The sequence below is a fragment of the Hyla sarda genome, chromosome 2 (genome assembly GCF_029499605.1).
Source record: "Hyla sarda isolate aHylSar1 chromosome 2, aHylSar1.hap1, whole genome shotgun sequence".
Taxonomy (NCBI): Eukaryota; Metazoa; Chordata; class Amphibia; order Anura; family Hylidae; genus Hyla; species Hyla sarda.
The window spans coordinates 236,611,436-236,629,953 of NC_079190.1; the positions used below are offsets into that span (position 1 = coordinate 236,611,436).

The 18,518-nt window shown below is 43.1% G+C and overlaps 1 protein-coding gene across 1 annotated transcript in view; it reads left to right on the forward strand.

The window, feature by feature from the left end:
- BRIP1 (BRCA1 interacting helicase 1) overlaps positions 1–18,518 on the forward strand; it is a 494,893-nt gene that overhangs the window by 471,291 nt on the left and 5,084 nt on the right. The gene's annotated exons all lie outside the window — the stretch shown is intronic.

Genomic DNA, 18,518 nt, shown 5'->3' on the forward strand with positions numbered 1-18,518 from the left:
ATACATTCTGCACAGATGCAGCCTTATGGTAACAGCCATTTATTCCAACTTACAGTTGGCTATTTCTGGTGTCTTTAATATCTTTACAAAATATGGAAGTCATAGCTCTATGGAGGTAGGGCTTGTGAGGTCCTGATTCAAAGTGGAGGATACATTGAGGGTGAGAAGGAAGAAACCAAACAAGGAAATAACTGTAGTTGATGAATTTGTCTGTGGATTTGAGGAGGTAGCATGAAAATACAAAATATTAACTGTATCACATCAACAATCAAACCATATGAAAATGGCTGTGAAATATTTATTTCACGTTGCTTAGCAGTGTTCAGTCCCAGAAAACACTGGTTGTTTAAAGGAAAATCTGTAAGCAGAAATTAATGTAGGGAGCAACAGTCACGGGACTCCCGCGATCAGGCATCTTATCCCCTATCCTTTGGATAGGGGATAAGATATGTAAGCACCGGAGTACCCCTTTAAGTGTTATAGAGGCTGAGCTTGCAGAATGCATGCCTCCTCCCTCCATGATTGGCTGAGCCCTGTACATCAAGATAGAGAGGAGACATTCATGCTGCCGCTAAGCAACTCCACCTTGACACTTAATCTCATGAGGACAGAGCCCATTTTGACCCTAAGAACCAGAGCATTTTTTGCAATTCTGTCCACTGTCACTTTAAAGGGGTACTCCGGTGCTTAGACATCTTGATAAGATGTCTGATCGCGGGAGTCCCGCCACTGGGGACCCCCGTCATCTTGCACGCGGCACCCCATTTGTAATCAGTCCCCGAAGCGTGTTCGCTCCGGGACTGATTACCGGCGACTACGGGGCGGGCGGCGTGTGATGTCACGCCCCCGTGTGAAGTCACGCTCCGCCCCTCAATGCAAGCCTACGGGAGGGGGCGTGATAGCTGTCACGCCCCCTCCCTTAGGCTTGCATTGAGGAGCGGAGCGTGACATCACACGGGGCGGGGGCATGACGTCACACGCCGCCCGCCCTGTAGTCGCCTTTAATCAGTCCCGGAGCGAACACGCTTCGGGGACTGATTACAAACGGGGTGTCGCGTGCAAGATCACGGGGGTCCCCATCGGGGGAACTCCCGTGATCAGACATCTTATCCCCTATCCTTTCCTTTGGATATGGGATAAGATGTCTAAGCACCGGAGTACAGCTTTAATAACTCTGGGATGCTTGTACTTATGAAATTGATTCAGAGAGAGTTTTTTTGTGACATATTCTACTTTGTTAGTGGTAAACTTTCGTCGATACTTGCATCATTTCTTGGTGAAAAATTCCAAAATTTTATTACAATTTTGAGAATTTAGCATTTTTATAACTTTGAAGCTCTCTGCTTGAAAGGAAAATAGACATTCCAAATAAATTATATATTGATTCACATATACAATATGTCTACTTTATGTTGGCATGTTGACATGTTTTTACTTTTTGAAGACCTCAGAGGGGTTCAAATTTCAGCAGCAATTTTTCAAGTAAATTTCAAATCTGAATTTTTCAGGGACCAGTTCAGTTTTGAAGTGAATTTGAGGGTCTTTATGTTAGAAATACCCCATAATGGACCCCATTATGAAAACTGCACCCCTCAACGTATTCAAAATGACATTCAGAAAGTTTGTTAACCCTTTAGGTGTTTCACAGGAATAGCAGCAAAGTGGAGGCGAAAATTTAAAATCTTCATGTTCTTGTAGACCCATATTTTTTATTTTTACAAGGGGTAAAAAGAGAAAAAAAATATGTAACCCAATTTCTCTCGAGTAAGGAAATACCTCATATGTGGATGTAAAGGGATCTGTGGGTGCACTATAGGGCTCAGAAGGGAAGGAGCGACAATGGGATTTTGGAGAGCGAAGTTTGCCGAAATGGTTTTAGGGGGGCATGTCGCATTTTGGAAGCCCCTATGGTACCAGAACAGTGAAAAACACCCCATGTGGTATGCCATTTGAGAAACTACACCCCTCAAGGAACGTAACAAGGGGTACAGTGAGCCTTAACACCCCACAGGTGTTTGACGACTTTGCGTTGAAGCTGGACATGAAAATTAAATTTTTTTTATTTTTTACTAAAATACTGATGTTACCCCAAATTTTTCATTTTCAAAAGGAGTAATAGGTGAAAATGTCCCCCAAAATTTTAAACCCCCATTTCTCTCGAGTAAGGTGATACCTCATATGTGAATGTAAAGTGATCTGCGGGTGCACTAGAGGGCTCAGGAAAGAAGCGACATTGGGCTTTTGGAAAGCGAATTTTGCTGAAATGGTTTTTGGGGGGCATGTCACATTTAGGAAGCCCCTATGGTGCCAAAACAGCAAAAAACACACCACATGGCACAATATTTGGGAAACTACACCCCTCAAGGAATCTAACAAGGAAGGCAGTGAGCATTTACACCCCACTGGCATTTGACAGATCTTTGTAACAGTGGGTTATGCAAATGAAAAATTAAATTTTTCATTTTCACGCACCACTGTTTCAAAAATCTGTCAGTCACCTGTGGGGGGTTAAGGCTCACTATACCCCTTGTTACGTTCCGTGAGGGGTGTAGTTTCCAAAATGGGGTCACATGTGGGTATTTTTTTTTTTTTTGCGTTTATGTCAGAACCGCTGAAACCAGCAGCCACCCCTGTTCAAATCGCCAGTTTAGGCCTCAAATGTACATAGTGCGCTCTCACTCCTGAGCCTTGTTGTGCGTCCGCAGAGCATTTTATGCCCACATATGGGGTATTTACGTACTTGGGAGAAATTGTGTTACAAATTTTGTGGGTCTTTATTTCCTTTTACCTCATGAAAAGTATGGGGCAACACCAGCATGTTAGTGTAAAAAAAAAAAAAAATTACATTAACAGGCTGGTGTAGACCCCAACTTTACCTTTTCATAAGGGGTAAAAGCCCCCTCAAAATTTGTAGCACAATTTCTCCTGAGTACGGAGATACCCCATATGTGGCCCTAAACTGTTGCCTTGAAACACGACAGGGCTCTGAAGTGAGAAACCGCCATCGCATTTGTGGCCTAAATTAGGGATTTTTATAGGGGTGTACCCGGAAGCAAGCGTTTCTGTGGGTCAATACGATTAGAATGATACCCATGGCTAGATACTTTTATATTTTTGTACCGCTTAAAAAAAATCTAAAACTTTTTGTACAAAATCAGTAATCTAAAATTTCCCTATTTTGACCACCTATAACGTTTTCATTTTTCCATATATAGGGCAGTATGAGGGCTCAGTTTTTTGCGCCGTCATCTGTACTTTTTATCGATACCACTTTTGCATATATAAAACTTTTAGATAATTTTTTATTAATTTTTTTAAATAAAATGTGACAAAAAAGCTGCATTTTTGGACATTTTTTTATTTTTTACGTTTACAGCATTTACCGTACGGGATCATTAACATTCTATTTTGATAGTTCGGACATTTACGCACACGGTGAAACCAAATATGTTTGTGGTCGTGGCCCATGTATAAAAAATGTACGTACTTACCAACCCTCCGTCCCGATCTGCTATTCAGCTCGTCCACCTGAAAAACACATCCTGCCACTAAATGCAAATGTCATGACCTAGATTGGTTCTAACTGACCCTATCACTGCTTCTAACAGCGGTTGAATTGTGCCAAAACCGCGAACGAGGGTACGCCTATAGAGGGCATACCCTTATAATAAAGAATAGAGAAGAAGGGTTTTGGGAGGGTGGGCAACGCTGTACAACGAACGCCCCGGCTGCAGAGAGGCCGGGCGTTAAATACCCTTGGCCCCTCCCACAAATACAGCCGATAGGCTTCCCACTTGTGGTCGTGGCCCATGTATAAAAAATGTACGTACTTACCAACCCTCCGTCCCGATCTGCTATTCAGCTCGTCCACCTGAAAAACACATCCTGCCACTAAATGCAAATGTCATGACCTAGATTGGTTCTAACTGACCCTATCACTGCTTCTAACAGCGGTTGAATTGTGCCAAAACCGCGAACGAGGGTACGCCTATAGAGGGCAAAAAAGACACAGATAGGTTTATGATGCAAGCAATTAATTTTATTCCTTATAAAACTAACACTCTGAATACATCCGCCATTTCCAGCTGGGGGTTCGGAATATATGTAGTGAAGGCATTAGAGTTCCATCTACCTAGCTTTTTTAGCACGTGTACTGGTACTCCGTGCCTGGAGGCTGCTGAGGCTGCCCCTATACGGAATGAATGTCCCGAGTAGCAGCGTGGGTCAAGACCCAACAGCCTAACCAATGTGCGCACATGACTGACAAATTGCGAAGTAGTGAGTGGTGCAGAATCAAACGGCAGCAACGGCCTTACCTCTGGTCGATTGTTCATGATGCTTGCCCACTCAGAAAGTACCACTAGCGGACACCAGGGATTGCCAGAGGGATAGTACCGTATCGCAGTAGCCTTCTTGCAAGTTTTGGTACCCCGTAATGTCAGCTCTGCATGATCTTGTCTGATACTAAGTTGCGTTTTCTCTACAAATGGAGCTGCTCGTGACGCACAAGTGAACTCCCCAGGCCTCAGAAACCCATAGAGAGCTAAGTATATGCTGACCTTGATGACCTTGCTGTGAAACCATCCGAATGGAGCGGAGTCAAGTAGAGCCGACATGTCCCTAAACATTTGCCCAGTGATAGGCTGCCTTGGACTCACACGCGGGATGCTGCTGGAATTGATCCCCTTCAAAGCGGCCTTGATAACATGTGTGGAGCATATGGAAGGCTCGCCGGGAAACTGTAACGCGTGGTAGTGTTGAATCCCGGATAAATGTAATTTAATGGTGTTGTATGACAAGCCTAAATCAGAGTGGCAAAAGGCCAAGAACTGCAGTATGGTGGAAATGTTGAAGCCCCATGGTAGAGCGTGTCTGTCCAGGAATGAGCTGTACAGCCTGATAGCTGCTGCATAAGCCTTTCTTGTCCTCGGAGCTAGGGAACTTCTCACTAAGGTTTCTGCTAACAAGGTGTAACGCCTTAATCCAGCGTCAGCACCTGATGTGGAGGCACTGGGGTTGCTACTCGGTCTGCACCTGGTGTGACCTGAAAAAAGAGATCATAGTTACCCCTGGATAAGGCGTCAGCCGCTGTATTGCAAGTGCCCGCTATGTGACACGCTGTGAAATTGAAATTATGCTGTAGTGCTACCCATACCAGTCTGCGCAAGTAGCTCATGACCTGTAATGACTTGTATCTGCTCTTATTGACTGCCTGTACTGTGGCCAGATTATCACAAAAAAAGGTGACCGTGGAGTTTGACCATAAAGGCCCCCAAACCACTGCCGCAGCCACGATGGGATAAACTTCAAACAACGCGGAGGTGCGACCAAACCCCGGGACCCCCAGAACCTCTGGTGGCCACGGGCCGGCCATCCACCGACCGCCGTGTATTGCTGCAAAACCCAACGTACCCGTGGCATCCGTGTGTACCTTAGGAGAATCGTTCGTGACAGCTGGCAAGAACATGGACACCCCATTCCACTGGCTGATGTGGTTGTGCCACATGTGTAAATCAGCCAGTGCCTCGGGACCCAACCTAACCTGACTACTTGGCTTGGTTGCTGAAGACAGTAGTGCTAACAACCTAGAAACAAAGGATCTACCTTGTGGAATTATCCGCATAGCGAAGGCCAACATACCTAACAAACTCTGGAGTTCCACCCTTGATGTCACCCTGGTTCTCACAAATTTTTGGATGGTCTCCTTGATCCTGCTTAACTTGTCTGCTGGCAGGCTAGCCTGCATATTTACCGTGTCTAATATCACGCCAAGGAACGTGATAGTGACCGCTGGACCTTCTGTTTTTTTGGGAGACACAGGTACACCAAGGGTGTGGAACAATGACCTCAATGTGGACAGGCTGTCGGGAACACACCCTGGGGAATCTAACAAGAGGAAATCATCCAGATAATGTATCACGTGTCTGCAATCTGTTACATTGACCAACGCCCAGTGTAACGCTCGTGCCAGCTGTTCGAACAACCAGGGGCTGCTTTTTGAGCCGAACGTTAATTTTGACGCGAAATAGTACATGCCCTGCCATTTTATGCCATACCACTTCCACAACTCTTCAGCCACTGGTAGCAGCTTGAAAGCATCGGTAATGTCCGCCTTCGCTAACCATGTGCCTGGCCCCAACTGGAGAATGATTTGTATGGCCTGGTCTATGGAAGCGTATTTCATAGAAAATTCCTCGGATGGGATCAGAGCGTTTAAACTGGGTACCACAGAGGAATACGGGGCAGATAAATCGTAAATTAGACGTTTTTTATTAGAGAATTTTCCCGTCACCACTCCCACCGGGCTGACCCTCCAAACTTCGAAAGGTGAGGACTGAAAAGGCCCTATTATGTAGCCCTTCGCTAACTCCTGTTGAATCAACTCCGTAACCACCTGGGGCTCTTTCGTGGCTGACGCTAGATTCTCACACTCAAAAGTGGATTGAGGTAACGCCACTAACCCTGTGTGAAAACCCGTCCTGAAACCTGCGAGTAACCATTGTACCCAGTCTTGTTCCGGGTGACTAGCCAACACCCAAGCCAACGCACCAACCTGAACCCCGTCTAGTCAAGACTGCTGAGACCTCTGGGAGCACAAGGAGCTAGGATGGGCCCGGAAGCAAAGTAAGCAGACGTGCAACAACCTACAGTTACTGAAATTACAACTCGACAAATTGTAGTTATTGCACACCTGGCTCCTGCCCAGGAATCTCACAGGGCGCCCCAGTTTGTCTACTGCAGACGAGAACTTATGACCAGGAGCAGGTGACGCCATGATACTCCTGCTGGTGCTTGGTTCTGGTTCTTGGCCAATGCTGGAACACCACGGGGCAGTGTGGGAGATGGATTGGCAGATCGTACAGGTGGGTGCCTTCAACCCAGCGAAGTGCTTACAATACAGTTCGGTGTCCACGACACTCCAGTCAGTCTCGTAAGCAAACTGGCTGACCCCTGCCGCTGCCTTTGCCGCAAAGGACTTGTGGTATTCGTAAAAATAGGACCCACCATACTTGTATGCGAACTCAGACAACTTGTATAAGTACAGATCCAGCTCCTCCCTTCTTTCTGGTTTTGCTGTGCAAACCACATCTCTGTATAAGCTGAAAGCAATGACAAATTCAACTATTGTAAGCTTACGATTTAACCTGGCATCCTTACTCTTAAAGACAACTGAGACCTCTCCACACGCCACTGTCTTGGTCTCAGTGACGTCCTGGGTACTGATAAGCAAGGATGCCAAGTTAACGTCCTTGCCATCGAGAATATCTCTGCGAATGGCAGCAGGAATGAAGTGGGATGGTGTGATCTTTGGAGGCATAGTTCCCCTACCTAAAGGCACTGCCACCGCAGAAGTAGCAGGCGCTGCCGCTGCAACTACCGTAGGAGGGACTGATGCTTGGGATGCACCACCCTTCTCCATTGTGTCCATTCTGGATTGCAGGCTGGACAAGGAAGACATCACGCTGTTCATCATATTGTGTAGTTGTGCCAAAGACGTGGCCACAGTCTGCCCTGATATGTCCTGTTGACTTCCGCTAGCTTCCTCTCCTGACATCATAAGCTTGTACAATTCCGCTTTCCTGGCTGAAGCCGGAAATGGAATTCCCTTCTTGCGGAGTTCCTCCATCAATCTGGGAATTGTCCATGACCTATAAGCAGTACCCACTCCCTGCTCGGAGCTCCTGGCAGGGGTCTCTGGGACGGACAAGGTCTCTTCGATGTCTGATGCGTTTGACATGACGCTACCACCTGTCCGGGCCGTGACGGGTGCCGGGGAAAGATTAACGAGACATGAAAACCACATACGACTATCAACTCCACCTAATACACCCCCTAACTACTGACCTGCAAACAACCAGCGCAAATCGTCTGACCAGGACCTAAAACAACGTTATATATTAGTATACTACCATGTGACAACTTTGACTCAAGTGCCTACCACCTCATTGTGTACCCGAACCGTCCCAACTGCAGTGGTACCCTTGTTTATGCAACCATCACCCTCATCCTATCATGACACCGTGCGCAAGTGCGGATCCGAGCGCTTGGCGTTGGCGCCGGCCCGTATAGAATGTGGTAATGGATGTGTTACACCGTGCCTATGAATCATGCCATGTTCTGACAACCGCGTCGATCGCCACCTTGTAACCCCCTCCTTACGGAAGTGTCAGGAGATAGTCGCGTATATCAATACAGTCGAGTGTTGCTCTGAAGACGTGTCAGCAGCAACCTGATCATTGTTACCCGCCCCCTGAGTGTGTCAGGATAATGGTAGAACATGTACTTATCCTTAACGTATGGTATACTCTGAAGACGTGTCAGCAGTAACCAATCGTAGGTTGCCCCCCTGAAGACGTGTCAGGAACACGGGCGATCGCCTACTACAAGTGTGCCGTAACGTAAGCTCTGAAGACGTGTCAGCAGCAAACCAGCCGAAGCTACCCCCTGAAAACGTGTCAGGGTAATGGGTTAATGTCGACCTGCATGTGATACGTGTGGTATACTCTGAAGACGTGTCAGCAGCAACCAATCGTAGGTTGCCCCCCTGAAGGCGTGTCAGGAACACGGGCGATCGCCTACTATAAGTATGCCGTAAAGTAAGCTCTGAAGACGTGTCAGCAGCAAACCAGCCGAAGCTACCCCTGAAAATGTGTCAGGGTAATGGGTTAATGTCTACCTGCGTACGGTGTGCTCTGAATGACGTGTCAGTAGCAACCAAGTGTCTAAAAAGTACGTTGTGAGACCAGTCGTGGTAAGTGTAAAACACCCCCTTTTTTTTTTTTTTTTTTTTTTTTTTTTTTATCTATATTGTTTTTTTTTTTTTTTTGTTTTTTTTTTACTATATATATTTTTTTTTTTTTTTTTTTTTCTGTCTCCAACCCAACAATTTGCCTCGGAGTCTGATCCATACACTGTTTGAGACAGCACTAACGTATGCCCGAAGAATACACGGCCGACGGTCTCCCCGGAAACACGACCACGGCCTGCTCAGCGGTCCTGCCAAAGCCATGTCCCCGGAGCAACCGCAGCACGTGCACCGCCCGACCCATCCGTGTGCGTCAGAATGGACAACAACCTAGCATCATTATAACCACCTGAACCCCAAATGCTGTTAAACACTCTTAAAACATACCTACCAGTCTAGAATGACGACAGGACTTGTAGCAAGTACTCTTGCACCTGTGAAGTACAAATGACATGACAACCCCTTGCCAATAGATATTACCCCTATAACATTGTGACAACTGCGGCTCAGTGATTAAACAGCATCTGGTGCAAATGCTGCGCTTGTTTCCAAAAACCCCGTCGAAACGTCTGTGGTGTAAAGAAAACCCCCGCGGCACTGCCGCGCCCACCGCCCCCCCCTCCCCCAGTATTATGATCAATATTCAATACCCCATTCTAGCAACCATGGATCCCACGAATTCCACCGCATATGTGGATTGACTCTGGTTGGCGGAAGCCCTTGCGGCGGGCTGTGTGCTTGACAGGTGCCGGGACCCGGCGCTTACCCGATCTTCTTGTCAGAGTCTGGAGACGTACACCGCCCGCTCGCCGTGCGCCGCTGTCAGAACCGGAAGTCCCTGATTGGTGACGTCACCTTCCTCCGACGTCCACCAACGCTGTACAACGAACGCCCCGGCTGCAGAGAGGCCGGGCGTTAAATACCCTTGGCCCCTCCCACAAATACAGCCGATAGGCTTCCCACTTATAAAAAAATGTACGCTTTTTGGGGGTAAAATGGGAAAAACTGACAATTTTTATTTTTATTGGGGGGAGGGGATTTTTCCCCTTTTCTTCCCATTTTTATTTTTACATTTTTCAACCATTTTTTTACACTTTTTTTTAATGTTCCCATAGGGGACTATCTATAGCAGTGATGGCGAACCTTTTTGAGCCCGAGTGCCCAAATCGTAATGCATGCCAATCTTTTGTTCCATCACAGTGCCAGCACAGCAATTAAATCAGAATACTGATGTGTGTGGGGTGATGTATGTTTGAGGGGTGCTGTGTGTTTTTGGGGTACGGTTTGTCTAAAGGTGCTGTTTGTGGGGGTGCTGATTGTGAGGTGCTGTTTGTGGGGGTGCTGTGTGTTTGAGGGGTGCTGTGTGTGAGGTGATGTGTGGCCTAGGGGTGCTATGTGTGTGTTTGAGTGGTGCTGTGTTTGAGGGGTGCTGAGTGTGTTTGAGGGGTGCTATGGGTGCTGTGTGGGGGATGGGGTACCTAATACAAAATACATACATAAAATACATTTAAAAAAAATTATTTCAGCTACCGTGTTGCATGCTAGGGTGGTGCTGCAGTAGTTTTTAGTATTTTTGCTGGTAGAAGAGCACGGACTGCAGAGAGTGGGCCGTGTCCCGTGTATGTCCTCTTTCAAGGTGCTTTGCAGTTTTAAAACATCAAACCTTTAATCTGTATGCATTATAAATAGAAAAAGGTGGACATTAATCTTAAAAGAGAAGCAAAACTCCAACACGTTTTGAGCTAAATGTAGTTTAGCTCAAAACACACTGGAGTTTCACTTTTCTTTTATGATGTCCACCTTTTTCTATTTATAATGCATACATATTAAAGGTTTGATTTTTTCATACTACATGCACTTTTATCCTTGGAAGAGCTGGAGGCAACTTTCTTTTATCTTTTGTTTCATAATACATATATACATACGCCATACATACATACACAGATCATGCACACATAACATACATATTTATATATATATATATATATATATATATATATATATACACACACACACATCATACATACTATATGCATACATACAAACATCATACATATATCATGCATACATATATAATACATACATACATACATATGCACATCATACATTATACATACACAAAGCCATAATATATACATATACACATCATACATAAATACATCATACATCCATAATACATACATAATACACACACCATACATACCATACATACATATTACACACCATACATATTACACACATCATACATACATACATCCCACCCCCCTCCCGTCCACGGTCGCACCAATCAGTATTATCGGTCATCTTCTGCTCGATCTCAGACCAGAGCAGAAGACCCCGGGAGACGGCCGAAGCCAGGTGAGGGGACCTCCGGCCACCATGCTGGATGATCGGATCGCCGCGGCAGCGATGCGGGCGATACGATCATCCATTCAAAGTACCGCACTGCCGCAGATGCCGGGATCAGTATTGATCATGGCATCTGCAGGATTAATGGCGGACATCGCGGATGTCAGCCATTACTGGCTAGCAGCCGGAACCTGCCGTGTATGACACGAGCACCGTTCCGATGCTCGCGGTCATAAGTACCCCCAAACCAGGACGTACATATACGTCCGTGGTCGTTAAAGGGTTAACCCCTTAGGGACCCAGTGTTTTTCCCTTTTTGCATTTTCGTTTTTTCCTTCTTACCTTTAGAAAATCATAACTTTCAATTTTTCACCTAAAAATCCATATGATGGCTTATTTTTTGTGCCACCAATTCTACTTTGTAATGACGTCAGTCATTTTATCCAAAAATCTACGGCGAAGCAGAAAAAAAAATCATTGTGAGACAAAATTGAAAAAAAACACCATTTTGTAACTTTTGGGGACTTCCGTTTCTACACAGTACATTTTTCGGTAAAAATGACACACTCTCTTTATTTTGTAGATCCATACGGTTAAAATGATATCCTACTTATTGGTTTGATTTTGTCGTACTTCTGGAAAAAATCAAAACTACATGCAGGAAAATTTATACATTTAAAATTGTCATCTTCTGACCCCTATAACTTTTTATTTTTCTGCATATGGGGCGGTATGAGGGCTCATTTTTTGCGCCGTGATCTGAAGTTTTTAGCGGTAACATTTTTACATTGATAGGACTTATTGATCGTGACCAAAAATGCACTATTTTGGACTTTGGAATTTTTTTGCACGTACGCCATTGACCGTGCGGTTTAATTAACGATATATATTTTTATAATTCGGACATTTCCGCACGTGGCGATACCACATATGTTTATTTTTATTTACACTTTTTTTTTTTTATGGGAAAAGAGGGGTGATTCAAACTTTTATTAGGGGAGGGGTTAAATGATCTTTTATTCACTTTTTTTTCACTTTTTATTTTCACTTTTTTTTTGCGGTGTTATAGCTCCCATAGGGACCTATAACACTGCACACACTGATCTTTTACATTGATCACTGGTTTCTCATAAGAAACCAGTGATCGATGATTGTGCCGCTTGACTGCTCATGCCTGGATCTCAGGCACTGAGCAGTCATTCGGCGATCGGACAGTGAGGAGGCAGGTTGGGATCCTCCGGCTGTCTTGTAAGCTGTTCGGGATGCTGTGATTTGTCCTTGGCTATCCCGAACAGTTCCCATAGCTAACCGGCATGGTTTCACTTTCATTTCAGACGCGGCGTTCAACTTTGAACGCCGCGTCTAAAGGGTTAATAGCGCCCGGCACCGTGATCAATGCCGCACGCTATTAGCCACGGGTCCCGGCCGTTGTTAGAGGCCGGGCCCGACCCACTATGACACGGTGTGGCCCCGCGTTATAGATCCGGAGCGGACTCATTGCGTACAGGTATGCCCTGGGTCCTTAACAGGTTAAACAGATTTGTAAATTACTTCTATTAAAAAATCGTAATCCTTCCAGTACTTATTAGCTGCTTAATACTATAGAGGAAATTCTTTTCTTTTTGGAACACAGAGCTCTCTGCTGAATCACGAGCACAGTGCTCTCTGCTGACATCTCTGTCCATTTTAGGAACTGTCCAGAGCAGCATATGTTTTCTATGGGGATTTTCTTCTACTCTGGACGGTTCTTAGAATGGATAGAGATGTCAGCAGAGAGTACTGTGCTCGTGATTTCAGCAGAGAGCTCTGTGTTCCAAAGAGAAAATAATTTCTTCTGTAGTATTCAGCAGCTAAGAAGTACTGGAAGGATTAAGATTTTTTTTTATAGAAGTAATTTACAAATCTGTTTAAAAGGGTATTCCAGGCCAAAACTTTTTTTTTTTTTATATATATATCAACTGGCTCCGGAAAGTTAAACAGATTTGTAAATTACTTCTATTAAAAAATCTTAATCCTTCCAATAGTTATTAGCTTCTGAAGTTGAGTTGTTGTTTTCTGTCTAACTGCTCTCTGATGACTCACGTCCCGGGAGCTGTGCAGTTCCTATGGGGATATTCTCCCATCATACACAGCTCCCGGGACGTGACATCATCATTGAGCAGTTAGACAGAAAACTTCAGAAGCTAATAACTATTGGAATGGTTAAGATTTTTTAATAGAAGTAATTTACAAATCTGTTTAACTTTCTGGAGCCAGTTGTTTTATATATATATATATATATATATATATATATATATATATATATGGCAGAAAGCGGCTGCAGCACACAAAATAGGTGAAAAAATGATGGTAGCTTTAATCCATTATAAATACAGATGCAACGTTTCAGCTGCCAGTGCAGCCTTTATCAAGCATACAAAGTGACTGAACACACAGAGTATATATATGGTAGCCAATTACAATTAATATAAATCAGTGTCAAAAATCAATAAATATAAACATGATAAAAACAAACAATCCATAAGTGTGAGTGCATAACAACATGAAGCATAGGGACAATATACAAATTGTCAAGTTAATACAGTGTTACAAAAAAAGTGTTATTAAAAACAAGTGGTAAAAACCACAAATCTAGCTTGATTACATATATAAATACATTAATATCACCTGGAGGACAAGTAGTAGCGGCGGGCGCTCACCTGTACATGCTGTAAACATGGCGATAGAACGCCAGAACGGCGTGTATGTGGAATAGAGGCTGCGCAGCAGCCCTGACAGAGGAGACAAGAATACACCAATCAGAGGGAAGAACAGGATCACATGGGTCGCATCGCAGTTGCCAAGCGGCGCGTGCGTACTGCGACAGAGTGAATCACTGATGGACATCTCAGAAGAGGGCAGTTTGAAAGATAACAACGTAAATGTGAGAAAGGCAGTTAGAGAACCGCAATGTCAGTGCATGACAGTTAGTTTGTATATAGTGCATATGTGCCAGGTGTAATAAGGCAGTTGCCCGTGGTAACTATCGATATGAATAAGACCAAAATGGATGATAGTGAAAATATGTAAAAAATAAAAATAAAAAATGAAAAATAAAAAATGGAAAGATAAAATAAATTAGTAAATGAAAAATAAAAATTAAAATAAAAAAGTAAAAAATAAATAATAAAAATAAAATGATAAATATGTAAAAAATAAAAGGATAAAATAAAAAAATAAAAATAAAGAATGAAAAATGAAAAGATAAACATGAAATAAATTAGTAAAGCATCATAAAATAATAATTATTACTTTGTCAGCGTTTCTGGTTACTTACTGATATACACTCGCAATAATTCAGACATACTGGGTGTATTAGTGGCCAATTGTTAGGTGACTGTTCCGACCAGTGTCCAGCCATTCGCCGCACTGGTCCGAATAACTGATATCTGGCTAGTCGCGGTTAGCGACAAGTCAGGTAATCAGAAGGGCACCCAACTAGAACGGCACTTTACATTCACCCCATGCACACGAGACAGACAGTCAAGAGAACCAGAGTGACATATATATAGAAAGTATAAACTCTCAGTTAGTATAAAAAATATCAGAAGATAATAAAGATAAAAATAATAAAAATAAAAATGAAACAAAAAAAATGGGAGATCAATATAAATAATGAATGGAAATGAAAATAAAATAAAAAATAAAAAAAATAAAAAAAGAAATAAAAAATGAAAAAATTAAAATGAAAAATTTTTTATATGAAAAGAAAAATAGAATGTGTTATGTGTAGTGTAAAAAGTGTTTAGTTTTGTAGAAAAGATATTAAAGGTTGATTCATTATAGTTGGGATATAGAGAAGTGAAAGAAAGATATAAATGAAGTAAAAATGATGTAGAAAATTGTTTTAGAATGTGCAGGAGAGATTTTCTTTAAGGGAGTAATCCTACCCGATAATTACTTAAATATATGATACTAATAATCAATGTATAATATCCCTCTGAGTGGTATATTCTCCTCAAAACGATATAGATCATAACCTAATATTGTACGGTGAGGTCCCGTCCAGCTTGTCACTTGTCATCCTAGGAAGAAAGGGGAAGGAAAAGGGGAAGAGAAAAAAAGAACACATTAATTTTCTCATTCACAATGATAATCTTATCCTAAAAACGGGAGAGAGGACACAGATAATTGTCAGAGTTCAGGCATTATAGATTTGGGGTGTTACTGTAAAGTCAACATTTAGACCCTTAGGTCGCAGGGACTGCAACTCAAAAATCCATTTGAGTTCTCTTCTTTTTAGGGCGCCTACTCTATCACCCCCCCCCCCCCCGTCTTAATGGTGGAATACAATCTAATAACATAAATTTTAAGTCTCTTTCTTGGTGGTGTGCTTCCACAAAATGTTTAGATACCGGAAGGTCCATACGTTTTTTTCTTATGGTAAACCGATGATGGTTAAATCTCGTCTTGAAGTCCCATGTGGTCTCCCCTACATAGAGGAGACCACATGGGCAAGTCAAGACGTAGATCACAAATTTTGAAAAACAAGTTAAATAATGTTTTAAATGGTAGATTTTTCCTGTTTGGGGATGTGTGAAGCAAGGGCCCTTATTCATGTAACTACAGTTGACACACTGTCTACAAGGGTATGAACCCTTGTTTGCCACAGTTAGATACATCTGGGAGTCTGGCTTAGTTGACACATCTGATTTCACAAGTTTATCTTTAAGGTTTGAGTTCCTACGATATGACATTAAAGGTCTGGAATGAAATTCGACAATATTTGGGAAGCTAGCCTTCAATAAGTCCCAATGCTTATTTAAGATCTTCGATATTTGGCCTGAATGATCTCCAAAGGTTGAGACGAAGGGAATCCGGGTTAATTGGGCTCCCTTCGTAGATTTTTGCAGTAAGGTGTCTCTATTCATACAGAGGGTCCTATTTTTGCATTCCTCCAGCAATTTCTTGGGGTAACCACGTTTACGAAAATTGTCGGACATTCGTGTCAGAGATGGTTCTACTTGGTCGTCCTGGCCGATGATGCGTCTTGCCCGCATCATCTGACTGGCGGGAAGAGACCGCACCATCGGCCTCGGATGACAGCTGCTATAGTGTAGCACTGAGTTGCAATCTGTTGGTTTAGCATACAGGCTTGTCACCAACTTGTCACCCATAATGGTCACATTGGTGTCCAAAAAATTCACCATAGTTGTAGATGATGTTAGGGAAAAACTAATGTTTGGATCAATGAAGTTCAAATATTGGTGAAAAAGGGTCAGTTCAGTCTCGGAACCTGACCAAATCAAAAAAATATCGTCGATATAGCGCCACCACCCCAGCACATGGCTGGAGTGGGTGGACGCATATACCGACTTTTCCTCCAGCACCGCCATGTACACGTTGGCGTAAGTAGGCGCCACGTTCGTGCCCATGGCGGTGCCGGAGGTTTGCAAAAAAAATTCATCATTGAAAGAAAAATAATTATTGTGCAGGATTAGTTTCAAAAGAGAAATAAAGTCTACTTTGGCAGATGAAAAGTCCGAGGCAATAGAATCTTTAACAGCCTGTACACCTCCATCATGAGGGATGGAGGTGTACAGGCTGACCACATCAAGAGTAGCAATAATTGTATCTGGAGGGACCCTGATAGACGAGATTTTATTTAAGAAATCAGATGTGTCACGCAGGTATGATCTAGCTCCTGTGGCGTATGGCCGCAGGACCTGATCAACAAAAATAGATAAGTGACTTGTAGCCGAACCCCGTCCTGAAACAATCGGTCGGCCGGGGGGGTTTTCAAGTGACTTATGTATCTTGGGTAATAGATACAATAGAGGGACTACTGGAAATGGTACATACAGGTAATCATGCAAGGTTTTATCAATCAAGTTACATTGTAAAGCCTCATCCAATATATTCTTAATCCCAATATTAATCTCTCTAGTTGGATCACTTCGTAATTTTAGATATGTAGAACTGTCTTGTAGTTGGCGATAGGCCTCCTGTATGTATTTGTCCCTGTCCATGACCACGATCCCGCCACCCTTGTCGGCCGGCTTGATGACGAGGTCGTGGTCACGGACAAGGGCATTCAGGGCTTCAATTTCTATGCTAGTCAAATTGGGGTGTTTCAAACGAGTTTCTACTGATCTAAATTGTGAGATCTCCCGTTGTACTATTTGACAGTAAGTTTCTACAGCACAAGACGTAACACTAGGGTTAAAAGTACTTGGGATATTGAGATCAAAATCCGAGAACACAAACCCATCAGAAGGAATAGCAATAGAAGGGACAAATGTTCCAGTTGGAGGAGGATGTGTGTCAAACCAGACCTTGAGGCGCAAGCGTCTAAAGAACTGGCTTAAATCCAACTCCACTTGGAACCAATCCGTAAATGTTGAAGGGCAAAATGTTAAACCCTTTGACAATAGAGTAAGTTGAGACTCAGATAAATTGGTGGAGGAGATGTTTACCGTATTAGAATTTTCAACTTTTTCTTGTAGGGAAATTTCCGCTGTGTCGGTTTCTGTTCCCTTTGGGCTCTTGTCCTGATGGGACCGTCTGTGACGGCGGCCCCCCCGTCTGGTGAGTCTGTGGGGGAAAAAGTGTCCGAGCCTAAAAAAGCAACATTGTTATCATTTTCAAATCCTGTATTAGAAGAAGTTTTAGCATTAGCATTATTAGACATATTAAAGTCCACATTAAAGTCTCTTCCTTTTCGCATGCGTTTGTGAAAAGACAGTTGATTCCAAGTATATACACGATTTGATGCATAATCGTTAGTGTCTCTATGCCATTTATGGCGTTTGGTATTTTCCAACTCGGTCCTAAATTTTTGGAGGAACAATGTCTGTTTCTGTGTTAATTTATCATAGTCCTCTTGAGAACTGGCCAGTTTTAGGGACTCATCGATGGTATTAATGCGAGTTTGAGTAGAAGAAATATTCTTTTGGAGGAACTCAATATTTAACAAAATTAGGTCCAAGGAATACTTATTGGAAATCAGTTCAAATCTTGTACGGTAATCCGGATCCGGAGTGCTACTTTTCGCTATATCTTTTTCTATTTGTGGTCTGAAGAGTTTGCACCCAGCCCCTTTTTTTACTATGGAATCAACATCACAGATACCAGTGGCTCCATCTAATACTTTTTCTTATTCACCGGGAGAGATTGACCGGATCCTCAGCTCTATCAAAGAAGATGCTTCTTTTCTTCATGCCCCCTCATTGGTGGATTTACAACGTCAGTATGAAAACTTTACTAAATGTTTACTTTCTTTGACTTTACATTTAACTACATTGAGTGAATATTATCGTGCTCAACGGATACCCAGAGGTCTGCGCTCTCAACCAAAGGATAACTCTTATGCTCAAGATCCGGATTACCGTACAAGATTTGAACTGATTTCCAATAAGTATTCCTTGGACCTAATTTTGTTAAA